Genomic DNA, 16430 nt, shown 5'->3' with positions numbered 1-16430 from the left:
TGATTGGCTGACCAGAACGCGTCATCGGGAGCTATATAGCACCCGATGACACGTGTTCGGCTCAGTGTTAGTCAGGGAAAGCTGTGCTGAGGAAGGGAAAGATAGTGTAGGGAGTGAACTTTTTTTTTCAGTAGAAAAACTTGTCAGAGACCCAAAAGTCCTTTTAAGGACTATTGTGTGTGGCAGCAATATCTATTTTTAGCACATCTTGTGCTAAATAGCGTGCAATAGTTAGGCCGCTGCGGACAGTGACATTAGCTGTGCTACATCTCCTGTGTAACGTGTGCACATCCAAAAATTATCTGTGACATCCAGTGTATTTTTTCCGTAGACGGTGTCCGCTGCGGAGAGTGACGTTACCTGGGGTACATCTCCTGTGTAACAGTTCCACATCCAAAATACTTGTGACATTCCCTGTGATTTTATATTAGCCACTGGTGACATCAGCGACATTATCTGCGGTATTTCTCCTGTGTAACGTTTCCACATCAAAATACCTGTGACATTCCCTGTAATTTTATATTAGCCGCTGCTGACATCAGTGACATTATCTGTGATATTTCTCCTGTGTAACGTGTGCGCATCCCAAAAATATCAGTGACATCCAGTGTACTTTTTCCTTAGACGGTGTCCGCTGCGGACAGTGACATTAGCTGCGCTACATCTCCTGTGTAACGTGTGCACATCCAAAAAATATCAGTGACATCCAGTGTACTTTTTCAGTAGACGGTGTCTACTGCGGACAGTGATATTACCTTGGGTACATCTCCTGTGTAACGTTTCCACCTCCAAAATATCTGTGACCTTTTATGTGCACATCCAAAAAATATCAGTGACATCCAGTGTACTTTTTCTGTAGATGGTGTCCGCTGTGGACAGTGACTTTACCTGGGGTACAACTTCTGTGTAATGTTTTCACCTCCAAAATACCTGTGACATTCCCTGTAATTTCATATTAGCCGCTGGAGACATCAGCGACATTATCTGTGGTATTTCTCCTGTGTAACGTTTCCACATCTCAAATACCTGTGACATTCCCTGTAATTTTATATTAGTCGGTGCTGACATCAGTGACATTATCTGCGGTATTTCTCCTGTGTAACGTTTCCACATTCAAAATACCTGTGACATTCCCTGTAATTTTATATTAGCCGCTGCTGACATCAGTGACATTATCTGTAGTATTTATCCCGAGTAACGTGTGTGCATCACAAAAATATCAGTGACATCCAGTGTACTTTTTCCATAGACGGTGTCCGCTGCGGACAGTGACATTAGCTGCGCTACATCTCCTGTGTAACGTGTGTACATCCAAAAAATATCAGTGACATCCAGTATACTTTATCAGTAGATGGTGTCCGCTGTGGACAGTGACATTACCTGGGGTACATCTCCTGTGTAACGTTTCCACATCCAAAATACCTGTGACATTCCCTGTAATTTTATATTATCCCCTGCTGACATCAGTGACATTATCTGCAGAATTTCTCCTGTGTAACGTGTGCGCATCCCAAAAATATCAGTGACATCCAGTGTACTTTTTCCATAGATGGTCTCCGCTGCGGACAGTGACATTAGCTGTGCTACATCTCCTGTGTAACGTGTGCACATCCAAAAAATATCAGTGACATCCAGTGTACTTTTTCCATAGATGGTCTCCGCTGCGGACAGTGACATTAGCTGTGCTACATCTCCTGTGTAACGTGTGCACATCCAAAAAATATCAGTGACATCCAGTGTACTTTTTCCATAGATGGTGTCCGCTGCGGACAGTGACATTACCTGGGGTACAACTCCTGTGTAACGTTTCCACCTCCAAAATACCTGTGACATTCCCTGTAATTTTATATTAGCCGCTGTTGACATCGGCGACATTATATGCGGTATTTCTCCTGTGTAACGTTTCCACATCCAAAATACCTGTGACATTCCCTGTAATTTTATATTATCCCCTGCTGACATCAGTGACATTATCTGCAGAATTTCTCCTGTGTAACGTGTGCGCATCCCAAAAATATCAGTGACATCCAGTGTACTTTTTCCATAGATGGTCTCCGCTGCGGACAGTGACATTAGCTGTGCTACATCTCCTGTGTAACGTGTGCACATCCCAAAAATATCAGTGACATCCAGTGTACTTTTTCCATAGATGGTGTCCGCTGCGGACAGTGACATTACCTGGGATACAACTCCTGTGTAACGTTTCCACCTCCAAAATACCTGTGACATTCCCTGTAATTTTATATTAGCCGCTGTTGACATCGGCGACATTATCTGCGGTATTTCTCCTGTGTAACGTTTCCACATCCAAAATACCTGTGATATTCCCTGTAATTTTATATTAGCCGCTGCTGACATAAGCGACATTATCTGCTGTATTTCTCCTGTGTAACTTTTCCACCTCCAAAATACCTGTGACATTCCCTGTAATTTTATATTAGCCGCCGTTGACATCAGCGACATTATCTGCGGTATTTCTCCTGTGTAACATGTGCGCATCCCAAATACCTTTTTTTATTTTTTTCCTCATACACTTGCAAAACCTACGCTACTGTACATGTGACATACTTTCAAGCATATATAACATTTAATATGAAGAAGGCAAGCAGTAAGGGACAGGGAAGTGGCCGTGATGCTGATGGTACACGCAGAGGCTGTGGCCCTGGGCACGTTGAAACTGTGCATGCTGCCAGAGCACAAGAAAAACAATCATTCATGATAGCTAGCTTCATGTCCCAGTTTTCAGGGCGGTGCAGGACAACGCTCTTAAAGTCAGACCAGTGCGACCAGGTGGTCGGTTCGATTGCAACAGATAATGCTTCCAGTCGGTTAAGCACCACCCTGTCTTCCACCAAGTCCAGTCTCAGTAGCCAAGAGTCTGGTCAACACAATCCTCACCCTGATCCCACCATGGAGAGTCTTGCCAAACAAGTGAACCCACACTCGGATATTCCAAGGAGCTCTTTTCAACGCAATTCCTTCATTTGAGCCTCTCGACAAACCCGCTTGAAAAGGGACATGAGATCTTGTGTCCCGATTCCCAAACTCTTGAGCATCCACAGTCACAAAAAGATGACGGTGGGGAACGGCAATTAGTGTTTCACGAGGTGGATGATGATGATGAGACACAGTTGTCAAATAGTCAACGGCAATTAGTGTCTCAAGAGGTTGATGATGAGGATAAGACACAGTTGTCAATAACTGCGGTTGTTGATAGGTCAACAAGTCAGGAGGATGAGCTGAGTGAGGAAGTGAAAGAGGAGGTGGTGGACGATGAAATCACTGACCCAACCTTGGAAGGTGGCAAGCCGAGCGAGGACAGCAGTACAGAGGGGAAGGGATCTGCAGCACTGCAACAGGCTGGAAGAGGCAGTGGGGTGGCAAAAGGGAGAAGGCGGGCCACACCAAATAGGCCAGCAATTGTTCCCCGGAGCACACCTTTGCAGAAACCTCCCTTGCCAAGGGGTAGGTGTTCCGCAATCTGGCACTTTTTTTTAGAAAAGTGCGGATGACAAATGAATTGTCATTTGCAACCTTTGCCATACAAAAATTAGCAGGGGCGTGAACACTAGCAACCTCACCACCACCAGCATGATCTGCCACATGGCATCAAAGCACTGTAATAGGTGGGCCAAACGCCTGGGTCCACAATCTGTGTCTGCGGGTCACACCACTGCCTCCTCTTCCCCTGTGTTATGTGCTGGCCAATCCCCTGTCGAAGGCGCAGGCCCGGATGCTTCCCGCCCTGCACCTGGACCTTCGCAAGCACTATCAGCGACCACATCCACTTCCGTGTCCCAGTGCAGCGTACAAATGTCTTTACCCCAGGCATTTGAACGCAAGCGCAAATACCCAGCCACCAACAGGCTATAGCACTAAATGCGCAACTTTGCAAATTATTGGCCCTGGAAATGTTGCCATTTAGGCTTGAGGCCTTCCACAGCCTGATGTCGGCGGCTGTCCCTCGTTACGCAGTCCCCAACCGCCACTATTTTTCACGGTGTGCACGCCTTACAACAGCATGTGTCCCGTAACATCACACGTTCCCTGACCAACACAGTTACTGGGAAGGTCCACTTAATCACTGACAAATGGACAAGTGCTTGTGGCCAGGGACCCTACATTTCCCTGGCGGCACACTGGGTGAATGTTGTGGAGGCTGGGAGCAAGTCATACCCTGGGATGGCACAGGTGCTACCGACACGAAGGATTGTGGGCCCTAACCTACGTTAGTGGCTCAAACCCCCACTTCTCCTCCTCCGCCTTCTACCTCAGAATTATCCTCTTGAAGCACCAGTCAGTAGCTGGAAGCAGTGTAGCACTGCAGTGGGGAAGCGTCAACAGGCCGTGCTTAAGCCCCAATTTGCCTGAGCTACTGGTAAAGGTGCGCCGCATGTGTGCCCATTTCCGCAAGTCATCGACAGCTTCCGCCGATCTGTCAACACTGCAGCACCGGCTGTTGTGCTATGTGAGCACGTGCTGGAACTCGACGCTCCACATGTTGGTCAGGCTTTGTATGCAGCAGAGGGTAGTAGTGGAATACCAGCTGCAACATGGTCATCGCCTTTCCAGTCAGCTTCTGCTCTTCACAAGCGAGGAGTGGGCATGGATGTCTGACCTCTATGACTTTTTAAGAACCTTTGAGGAATCAACACAGATAGTGAGCGGCGATAACAATATTATCAGCGTCACTATCCCATTTCTGTGTCTACTCAAACGCTTGCTGCTCACAATTAAGCCCAACGCTTTTCATGTGGAAGAGGTGGAAATAGGGGAAGACATTACACAGGGTGATTGCCAGACCACCCTCAGTTCGTCTTCTCAGCGCAAATTGGATGATGATGAGGAGGAGGAGCAGGAGAAGGTTGCCTCCGCTACAGAGGGTAGTACCCATGGAAGTTTAATTTCATCTGTTCAGCGTGGATGGGCCGAAAAGGAGGAAGAGAAAGAGGAGATTGAGAGTCATCCTCCTGATGATGACAGCGAAGTCTTGCCTGTTGGAACACACATGGCTGACTTTATGTTAGTCTGCCTTTCCCGTGACCCACACGTTTTACGCATTTTCCTTCTCCTCTTCCATCATATCAACATGCTTATTCGTCTGCCCTCGCTCCTAATGTTGTAGAGGGTCAGCTCACCTGCAGGCCCTCACATATAATGTTTTAGAGGGTCAGCTCAACTGCAGGCCCTCGCATATAATGTTTTAGAGGGTCAGCTCACCAGCAGGCCCACACCTACAATGGTTTAGAGGGTCAGCTCACCTGCAGGCCCTCGCATGTAATGTTTTAGAGGGTCAGTTCACTAGCAGGCTCACACCTACAATCTTTTAGAGGGTCAGCTCACCTGCAGGCCCTCGCATATAATATTTTAGCGGGTTAGCTCACCTGTAGGCCCTCACCTACAATCTTTTAGAGCAGGCATCCTCAGACTGCGGCCCTCCAGCTGTTGCAAAACTACAACTCCCAGCATGCCCAAACAGCCTACAGGTATCAGTCTACAGAAGGGCATTGTGGCGTTGTAGTTTTACAACAGATGGAGGGCCGCAGTTTGAGGATGCCTGTTTTAGAGAGTCAGCTCACCTGCAGGCCCTTGCATGTAATGTTTTAGAGGGTCAGCTCACCTGCAGGCCCTTGCATGTAATGTTTTAATGGATCAGCTCACCAGCAGGTCCACACCTACCATCTTTTAGAGGGTTAGCTCACCTGCAGGCCCTCACCTACAATCTTTTAGAGGGTCAGCTCACCTGCAGGCCCTCGCATGTAATGTTTTTGAGGGTCAGCTCACCAGCAGGCCCTTGCATATAATGTTTTAGAGGGTCAGCTCACCAGCAGGCCCTCACCTACAATCTTTTAGAGGGTCAGCTCACCTGCAGGCCCTCGCATATGTTTTAGAGGGTCAGATCACCAGCAGGCCCTCACCTACAATCTTTGACAGGGTCAGCTCACCTGGAGGCCTTTGCATGTAATGTTTTAGAGGGTCAGCTCACTTGCAGACCCTCGCTTGTAATGTTTTAGAGGGTCAGCTCACCAGCAGGCCCTTGCATATAATGTTTTAGAGGGTCAGCTCCCCAGCAGGCCCTTACCTACAATCTTTTAGAGGGTCAGCTCACCAGCAGGCCCTCGTCCATAATTTTTTCAATGGTTAGCTAAGCAGCAGGCACTTGCCCATAATTTTTTCAATGGTCAGCTCAGCAGCAGGCACTCGTCTATAATTTTTTCGATGCTCAGATCAGCAGCAGGCACTCGCCCCTAATGTTTTAGAGAGTCAGCTCTGCAGCAGACCCTCGCCCGTAATGTTTTAGAGGGTCACCAGCAGGCCCTTGCTCCTAATGTTATTGAGGGTCACCAGCAGGCCATCAATCATAATTTTTCAAGGGTGTATGATGCCCTCCTTTATGTGTAATAAAGGGTGTATTGGAGTGCCGGTTCCTTGTAATTTTTGGAAGCCCTTTCACTTAGTGCATAGGCTTTATGAGTGTAGGAGTCCCACTACCTGAACAATTGTACCACAATGTGAATGAGGCCCTCTATTATGTGATATACAGGTTGTATCGGAGTGTCTCTTCCTTGTAATTTTTGGCAGCACTTGCACTTTATATACAAGTAAATATGTAAAGAATGTTTCCTAACAAATTTGATTTTATCTTCGGTTTTGTGCGTATTAATGTCAGTCTGTAAAAGTGGCGTACTACTCGGACAACATCGTTCCCAGCAGCGACCTGGGAGTCCAAGATGCATCCAGACATCCTCCCCATGCTGTTCCTGAACCATTTAGGTGGTGTTTACATAAATTTCTGACCTTTTCGTATGAACCAGACACCCTCCTCTCTTTAGAGCAGGGGGTGCCTGGTTTAATGCTTGGGTTCTCCCATTGACTTCCATTGTGCTCGGTAGAGCACCCGAGGTGTTCGACCCGAGCACTTTGGTGCTCGATCAACACTACTGTAGAGTAAAACAGACTTATGTCTACTATGGGTTTGCATGAAAAACTACTGAATGCTATGAAGATATTATTCACCTGCCACGTATGCCCTTTTTTCCAATCTTCATCAATCTCTTTTGGACACACAGCTCGCAGTTGCAGACAGTGTCTTCTCCATAACCAGTCATTGTCTTCCAGTATCTGATAGAATCTTTTACATGTTTCTTTCTTGGCTAATAAGCTTTTTAAGTCCAGAACATTTAGTATTTGGAGAATAATTTCTAAAGGTAACACGTCAAAGCTGTTTTGCCGATTCTTCATATCTTCCTCCATTACATGCAGTGAGTCAGCCTGATAGCTAGAAAGATAAAAACAAAGACTGAAGAATATATACCTGCTTGTGGTCTTGAGAGATCAGTAATTATAGCTGTCCAGTTATGGTCTACACATATAGTGTCTCAACTGACATAGAGTTGCTTGTGTTCACCAGAACTCTGCTGTCCAAAGGCCTTGTAGTTTTAGATAGAATTACTGGTCAAATTAGCATTTAAAAAAGGACAAATATATATGAAAAAATGGTGATGCAAAAGTCAAGTATCAAGATAAAACTAAAAAAATGTATTGTCAGCAACCGAAATCTTACTTTAAAGGGAATGACCTATTGTTTAAATCACGTTTTTATGTTGACCATATTTTTCAAGAATTTTTGATGAGGTTATTTTTAATTTTCCATGTCACTATCTGTGTTTAAACAAAAACCATAAAATCCTGCAACCATCACACCAAACGCGTTTCAAAGTCCCTCCAACTCCTTGGCCACTGAGGAAGGAGTTGGAGGGACTCCGATACGCGTTTGGTATAATGGTTTGACCAGGGCATCTTCTTTAAAAGACATTGATTATCCTGCTAAGGAAAATGCGACAGTCAGTGGAGAAATAAAAGCAAAAAGTGGAGCGCTCCCTTGATCATTTGCCTACAGCTATATGAACTTTGAGATCCTTTGAATAAGTGGTTGCGATCCCTTTTACTAAGTGGGACGCCAAGGTTTAGCCGCATAAACATGAGATTATTCACATGCAATTCAGAGAGGTGGAGGTAAGTGGTAACCAGCAGCAAGATCACGTGGGACGCCACAGCTGATACACCACTATCCACCAACAAGTGAGTACATGAATGCTACTAACAGCAAACATATCAAAGGATTATTGTCTGTATTATTAAAGAAGGAATGGCAGTAATTTGAAAGTGACTGTGGATTAAATACAAACGGTATTAACAACCATCAAGCCCCTATTAAGGAGTAGAGAGTTGGACTGCCTGGATTTGCAGAGTATAAATGACACTATTTAAATACAGATAATTGATGCTATATACCGTGTATCAGCTATTATACATTGTGTGATATTATCATACATCATATATCGTGTGGATGTTTGATGACTATATGTGCTCAGTGGCTATGTTATATACTGAGCTAGAGTAACTATTAGCAACCATCAAGATAGTATCAATACTACAGCGCACACTTGTGCAGGAATATGCATAGCCAAATTGCACATTGATGGAAAGATAAACATCCAGTGTCTTATTTTATATTTAGTTTTAATTTAGTATTTGCATGTACCGTATATACTCGAGTATAAGACGAGTTTTTTGGCACATATTTTTGTGCTCAAAAAGCCCCCTCGTCTTATACTCGAGTCTAGGTCTTGATTGCGAAAATTCGCAAAAAAATAAAATAAAAATCGCATTCAAATTTTCGCATAAAAATTCGCATGAACTGGAATTTTCCCAAAAATCGAATATTCGCTTTAGTTGGTTTTTGTACTGTTAAAGTTATTGTTGATTCCATATTGTTTTTCTTTGAAATAAATATTCAAAAACTTTTAACCTACTGATGCCTCAATTAATGTAATTTTATTGGTACGGTATCTATTTTTATTTTTGAAATTTACCAGTAGCGGCTGCATTTCCCACCCTAGTCTTATACTCGAGTCAATAATTTTTCCCATTTTTGGGGGGTAAAATTAGGGGCCTCGGCTTATATTCGGGTCGGCCTATACTCGAGTATATACGGTATTTGGAATAACATTGTTTTAGGGATATTTCCATATTTTTTTATAAATGTTTTAATAAATGATTTAAGGATATTCAGGTCTCTGATTTCAGATGAAGTGTGCCTATCTATTATTTTACTATGGGTCCATTCACACGTCCGTGTGTGTTTTGCGGATCCACGGATCTGCAAAACACGGACATCGGAGATGTGCGTTCGCATTTTGCGGACCGCACATCGCCGGCACTTAATAGAAAATGCCTATTCTTGTCCACAATTGCAGACAAGAATAAGACATGTTCTATTTTTTTCGGGATCGGAATTGCAGACCCAGAAATACGGATCCGCAATTCCAGATCCGGGCAGCACAATAGAAATTAATGGGTCTGCAATTCCGTTCCGCCAAATGCGGAACGAAATTGCGGACGTGTGAATGGACCCTATATGTATAAAATCATAGACATGCTGCAAATCTGTGGGCTGCAGAAGGATGCGAGAGGTTACAGCTTCCTTGAGTATAAACAACCCTGCAGGCTCAGGGTGACCTGGCAACTTAAAGTGGCCCTAGGAAAAAAAAAAAAAAAAAGTGGCCCCATGTTGTAGGCGAGTCCAAGTTAACAGGAGGTGAGGCAGGCACAAGTAGTTTGGAACCAATAACAAGATCAGGCGTGGAGATTTCATAAGGGCAGTCTGTGCACCGGCAAAGGTGCCCAGTAGAAAAAGGGGCCCACCACCAAAAAAAGAATGCTCTCTTAACATGGCAGCCTATGTGTGACCGCACAGTGTCAGACTGGGATGCCTTGGGCCCACCAGTAAAATTCATTCTGGGGGCCCATTGTAACACTACATGGAAATATTATCTGCTCATGCAGTAGCAGACAGCAGAAAGACTGTGCAATTACGGATTATGGGGACCCCTGCGGGGACTTCTAGACCGTAGGTTCCTGATGAAAGATGATACTGGCTGGCCTGCCTCTGTACCTACAAGTCATCACAGTCACTCTATGCATCTATAATAGACTGGGTAGTTTGTTACATAATGTGCCCAGCTTTTTATATGAATATAGGCTTGTGGAGGTGATGTACACTGCCTATCTGTATGTAGTGCAGTCAGTGTACCGTGCCATGTGCCACTTGTGCAGGTGGTGGGGGACTAGGGGCCCACTGTGGGATTCACCTGTTCCCCTGTTGGCCAGTCCAAACCTGCCACCGTGTACTTATACAGTGACATATGCAGGAGCCTTCCGGTTTACTACTGAGGTATGCTTCTAATGGGATTTGAGCAGAGCCTTGTGTACAGCACCATTTCCATATGTCTGCTCCTGAGATAAACCTGCCATAGAAGAATGTTCTTACAAAATGTAATTGCCTTTTGGAATTGTGAACATAAACACTGGGCCTCATGTTTGACAACCAGTGCCCACAAAGTGATAGTGCTGCCGTGGCAACCAATCAGATCACTGCTTTCATTTTCTCACCTTCACAACAACAATGAAAGCAAGAATCTGATTGGTTTCTATCAGCACCTCACCTTCCTCTGCACTGTGCACATTGTACACTAGCATATGTTCCAACTTTTGAAAATCACAGAGGGATAATACATATTTTAATACTACACCTCGCCTCTAACTCCACTCAATGCCTATTTGTACACGTCAAATCCCACCCAGTCCCCTTAGTGCTCCTACCTGGTAATTATTTCCCTGTTGTGCCCCCCCACACAGTAGTTATGCCCACATTGTGCACTTTTCACTGTAGTTATGCCCCTTTTACAGTAGTGCCCTCTTCACAGTAGTTATACCCACATTCTGCCCCTACACAGTAGTAATGCCCTCATTGTGCCCCCACATAGTAGTTATTCCCACATTGTGCTCCCTTCACAGTAGTTATCCCCCTCTTACAGTAGTGCCCATTTCACAGTAGTTATGCTCACATTGTGCCCCTTTCACCATAGTTATGCCCACATTGTGCCCTATTGACAGTAGTTATGCCCCTTAGAGCAGTGCCCGTTTCACAGAAGTTATGCCAACATTGTGTCTCTTTCACAGTAGTTATGCCCACATTGTGCCCCTTTCGCAGTAGTTATGTCCACATTGTGCTTCCTTTCACAGTAGTTATGCCCCCTTTCAGTAGTGCCTCTTTCACAGTGGTTATGCCCCTTTTCAGCAGTGCCCCTTTCAACGTAGTTAGTGCCTCACTACTGTTAATTAACATCTTAAAACTACAGGGCAAGATTAACTGCTCATTGGACTGGTTTATGGTGTAACATTGATTATGCTTTTTGGGGCAGATTTATCATAAAAATATGCACGTTTTCAACTTTTTTAATGCCAGTTGCACAAGTGGCATTTTCCTAATGGCCTCTCTACTTTCCCCAACATGGGCTGTGGTGAGGCCGGGGAGGGGTCCGCAGCCACACTATGCTTATCATCTTTTATGCCAGATTTCTGGCATAAAATAACACTGGGGGGAGATTTATTAAATTGGTGTAAAGCAGAACTGGCTTAGTTGCCAATAGCAACCAATCAGATTCCTCCTTTCAATTTTCACAGCTCCTTTAGAAAATTAAAGGTGGAAGCTGATTGGTTGCTATGGGCAACTAAACAATTTCTACTTTACACCATTTTGATAAATCTCCCCCACTGAAATCTATGACAGCCAGGGGCTGGAGTAGATATCAATGTATGCACACAGACTGCCAGAATTTTTAAAGAAGCGTATTATCCCGTAGCGCGTCTGCTTATCATAAATAATAAATGTGGCCCTTTGACTCTCAACAGAAAACGTCCCTTTAACCCCTTAATAAAGTTGAAGCCCATTTTTGTTTTATCCTCCCCACATTCCAAGAGCCATAACTTTGTAAAGCCATATGGGGGTTTATTTATTGTGGGACAAGTTGTATTTTTTATTTAGTTTACCATGCCTTGTATAGTGATGAGCAGCAGGGGCAATATTCAAATCTGTGATATTTTACAAATATTTGGGCGAAAATCGTCAATGTAACATTTGCGTAATGTGAGAGCAAATACAGGTGTGGGTCACTTTTGCTACATTTTTTAAGCTGCTAGAAGTTTCCTGAGACTGGAGAAAATGGTTGGCACGGCAGAACATTACAATAGCTGTATATACAGATAGAGTGCTCCAATATATTTGCAATTGCGCAAATCGGCAATTAATGATGCGCGTATTTGGGCGCAATACGTGCAACTTCACATTTTAGCCGGTCTGACTACATATTACTGATTGGTGCACTATTGTTGTGACATCACAGCACTATGTCTTTATGTATGTATGGACAGCAGACTATATCACCACCTAACCTACACTGACTATCTCCCACTAACTATCTGTATTATATATAAGCTATATACTATCTATCTACTGTAATTACTGCAAAGCACAGAGCACATCAATAACACTGCTGTCTCTCTCAGAATTGCAAAAAAACTGCCGGGAGGTACTTATATAGTAAGGGGTAGGCAGCTTTCCTATTGGTTGCTAGGGATGTTGCTAAGCTCAGACAAAGACATTGCAGCCTTCTCATTGGCCCACAAGCAAGAAGCAGGAGGGATCATGGCTTCAGAGGAAAGAAAATCTAGAATATTCGTGAATATGAATATATAGCACTATATTCTGCATCTTCGTGAATTTTATTTGATAATATGGTGTTCACTGTGCGCTAAAAATGACATGCTGTGTTTATCCTGTGAGTCAATACAATTACGATGATACCAGATTTGTATAGTTTTTAGTTTGTTTCACTGGTTTTAAAAAATAAAGACCTTTGGAAATAAAATCTAAATTTTCTTTGCATCGCCATTTTCTGACAGCTATTCCTTTTTTATTCATTTCTATCCACAGACCTGTATGATGGCTTTTTTTTTGCAGAATGAACTATAGTTTTTATTGGTACCCTTTTTTGTGTATGTACGACTTTTTAATCACTGTTATTCAATTTTTACAGGGACAAGGTGACTAAAAAATGGTGATTTTTTTTTTCTGTTACAACATTCAGTTCAGACATGACTATACCTGTCATGTTTTTTTTAGTTTTTTTTTAAAGCTTCTTACATAATAACTTTTAGCACCTTTAGGGGGCTAGAGCCTGCGATCTTCAGAGTGTGTGTCCCATAGACCATAAGAGAGTACTATTATGGTCTATGAGTTCCTGAAGCTCCACAGCTTTCTGAGCTGTGCCAGGCTTTACATACAGTTTACAATGACAGGCCTGGGAACCTTCAGCAGGTCCCAGGATGTATCACCTGTTGTTCAATATGTATAGTAATTTGCATGTCCTATTGATCTAAATGAGCAGGTCATACATGCTCATATAAAATCATACACAGTTGAAGGCAGGTGCCTCTGTCATGAGGTGAGTTTAGCCCCTTGCCTCTGGTGGTGCCACTTAGTGAGAAGGAGGGAGTGCCAGTGCTGAACTACCATTTCTTATAAACAATAATGGAAGCACATTGTCAGCTGTTTCTGCCCTTGGGATGGCAGAAGAGAGAATGGTCACTACATAGTTAAAGGGGTTTTCCGTGATTCTGAGGATAGGTCATCAGTATCTGATTGGTGGTGGTCCGACACCCACAGCACAATGCTGTACAATGTGTAGCATCTGTGTTTGGTATCGCGCTCAGCCCTATTCAGGAGCAACAGTGTCTTCTCAAATGGCTGATTGGTGGGGTCTTGGGTGTCGGATAATGTTGATCGAGCACCAAGGTGCTGGTGTGCTCGAGTAGAACACTTTGCGATGCTTGGGTGTTCTACCAAGCACCTAAGCACAGAGGAATAACTCCAGGCACCCCCTGCTCTGACTCTAGTTTGGCTTAGGAGTCCCTGCTCTGACTAAATATATAGCTATATCCATATATGGAGTCAGTGCTTGGGGACACCCCAGTGTATTTAAATCTAATTTCTGAAATGTCTCTGCCAGGATTCGAGCTCCCAAAGTTGTATATTAGAGGCAAGGGCCTTATCCACTCAGCTATAAAACTGAATGCTAAACTGTGTCAGAAACACCTCATAGTAGTTTCTGATGTAGTGAAAATTCCTATTCAGCAAAAGACTTATTTTATATTTCTGTGCAGGTTACCATATAACTGTGTAATGTAGTGGTTAACATCCTTGCCTCTAATGTACAAAGTAGGGAGTTTAAATCCTGGCAGAAACATTTTAGGAACATTTGTATATATATTTAAGCTTTTAGCCATAATATATTTACATATATTATTATATATTTAGAATATATAATATATTATAATATATGTAAATATATTATGGTTAAAACACCAGTAGTAGTTTCCCACATATTATGCATTTATATATATCAGAAGTATATATACAGTACAGACCAAAAGTTTGGACACACCTTCTCATTCAAAGAGTTTTCTTTATTTTTTATGACTATGAAAATTGTAGATTCACACTGAAGGCATCAAAACTATGAATTAACACATGTGGAGTTATATACATAACAAAAAAGTGTGAAACAACTGAAAATATGTCATATTCTAGGTTCTTCAAAGTAGCCACCTTTTGCTTTGATTACTGCTTTGCACACTCTTGGCATTCTCTTGATGAGCTTCAAGAGGTAGTCACCTGAAATGGTTTTCACTTCACAGGTGTGCCCTGTCAGGTTTAATAAGTGGGATTTCTTGCCTTATAAATGGGGTTGGGACCATCAGTTGCGTTGTGGAGAAGTCAGGTGGATACACAGCTGATAGTCCTACTGAATAGACTGTTAGAATTTGTATTATGGCAAGAAAAAAGCAGCTAAGTAAAGAAAAACGAGTGGCCATCATTACTTTAAGAAATAAAGGTCAGTCAGTCCGAAAAATTGGGAAAACTTTGAAAGTGTCCCCAAGTGCAGTCACAAAAACCATCAAGCGCTACAAAGAAACTGGCTCACATGCGGACCGCCCCAGGAAAGGAAGACCAAGAGTCACCTCTGCTGCGGAGGATAAGTTCATCCGAGTCACCAGCCTCAGAAATCGCAGGTTAACAGCAGCTCAGATTAGAGACCAGGTCAATGCCACACAGAGTTCTAGCAGCAGACACATCTCTAGAACAACTGTTAAGAGGAGACTGTGTGAATCAGGCCTTCATGGTAGAATATCTGCTAGGAAACCACTGCTAAGGACAGGCAACAAGCAGAAGAGACTTGTTTGGGCTAAAGAACACAAGGAATGGACATTAGACCAGTGGAAATCTGTGCTTTGGTCTGATGAGTCCAAATTTGAGATCTTTGGTTCCAACCACCGTGTCTTTGTGCGACGCAGAAAAGGTGAACGGATGGACTCTACATGCCTGGTTCCCACCGTGAAGCATGGAGGAGGAGGTGTGATGGTGTGGGGGTGCTTTGCTGGTGACACTGTTGGGGATTTATTCAAAATTGAAGGCATACTGAACCAGCATGGCTACCACAGCATCTTGCAGCGGCATGCTATTCCATCCGGTTTGCGTTTAGTTGGACCATCATTTATTTTTCAACAGGACAATGACCCCAAACACACCTCCAGGCTGTGTAAGGGCTATTTGACCATGAAGGAGAGTGATGGGGTGCTGCGCCAGATGACCTGGCCTCCACAGTCACCGGACCTGAACCCAATCGAGATGGTTTGGGTGAGCTGGACCGCAGAGTGAAGGCAAAATGGCCAACAAGTGCTAAGCATCTCTCTTCAAGACTGTTGGAAGACCATTTCAGGTGACTACCTCTTGAAGCTCATCAAGAGAATGCCAAGAGTGTGCAAATCAGTAATCAAAACAAAAGGTGGCTACTTTGAAGAACCTAGAATATGACATATTTTCAGTTGTTTCACACTTTTTTGTTAGTTGTTAATTCATAGTTTTGATGCCTTAAGTGTGAATCTACAATTTTCATAGTCATGAAAATAAAAAAAAATATTTTAATGAGTGTGTCCAAACTTTTGGTCTGTACTGTATATATATATATATATATATATATATATATATATATATATATATATATTATTTATTTATTTTTAGTAATTACACATTTATTTTGTGCCATACATTTTTACAATTACTAAAAAAAATCTAAAATATATAAATTCAATCTCTATTTCCAAAATGTTTCTGCCAGGAATGGAACTCCCAACTTTGTAAATTAGAGGCAAGGATGTTAGCCACTACACTATACCAGTACATGTTAACCTGCACAGGTTAAAATAAGTCTTCTGCTGAATAGGAGTACTCACTAGATCAGAAACTACTATGAGGGTTTTCTGACACTTTAGCATTCAGTTTTATAGCTGAGTGGCTAAGGTCCTTGCCTCTAATATACAACGTTGGGAGTTTGAATCCTGGCAGAGACATTTCAGAAATAGAGATTAAATTTATATATCTTATATTTTTTTTAGTAATTGTAAAAAATGTATGGCACAAAATAAATGTGTAATTACTTAAAAAAGGTTATTTATATATATATATA

The sequence above is a fragment of the Bufo gargarizans genome, chromosome 4 (genome assembly GCF_014858855.1).
Source record: "Bufo gargarizans isolate SCDJY-AF-19 chromosome 4, ASM1485885v1, whole genome shotgun sequence".
NCBI classification, from domain to species: Eukaryota; Metazoa; Chordata; class Amphibia; order Anura; family Bufonidae; genus Bufo; species Bufo gargarizans.
Note: the sequence above shows the minus strand (reverse complement) of the source record.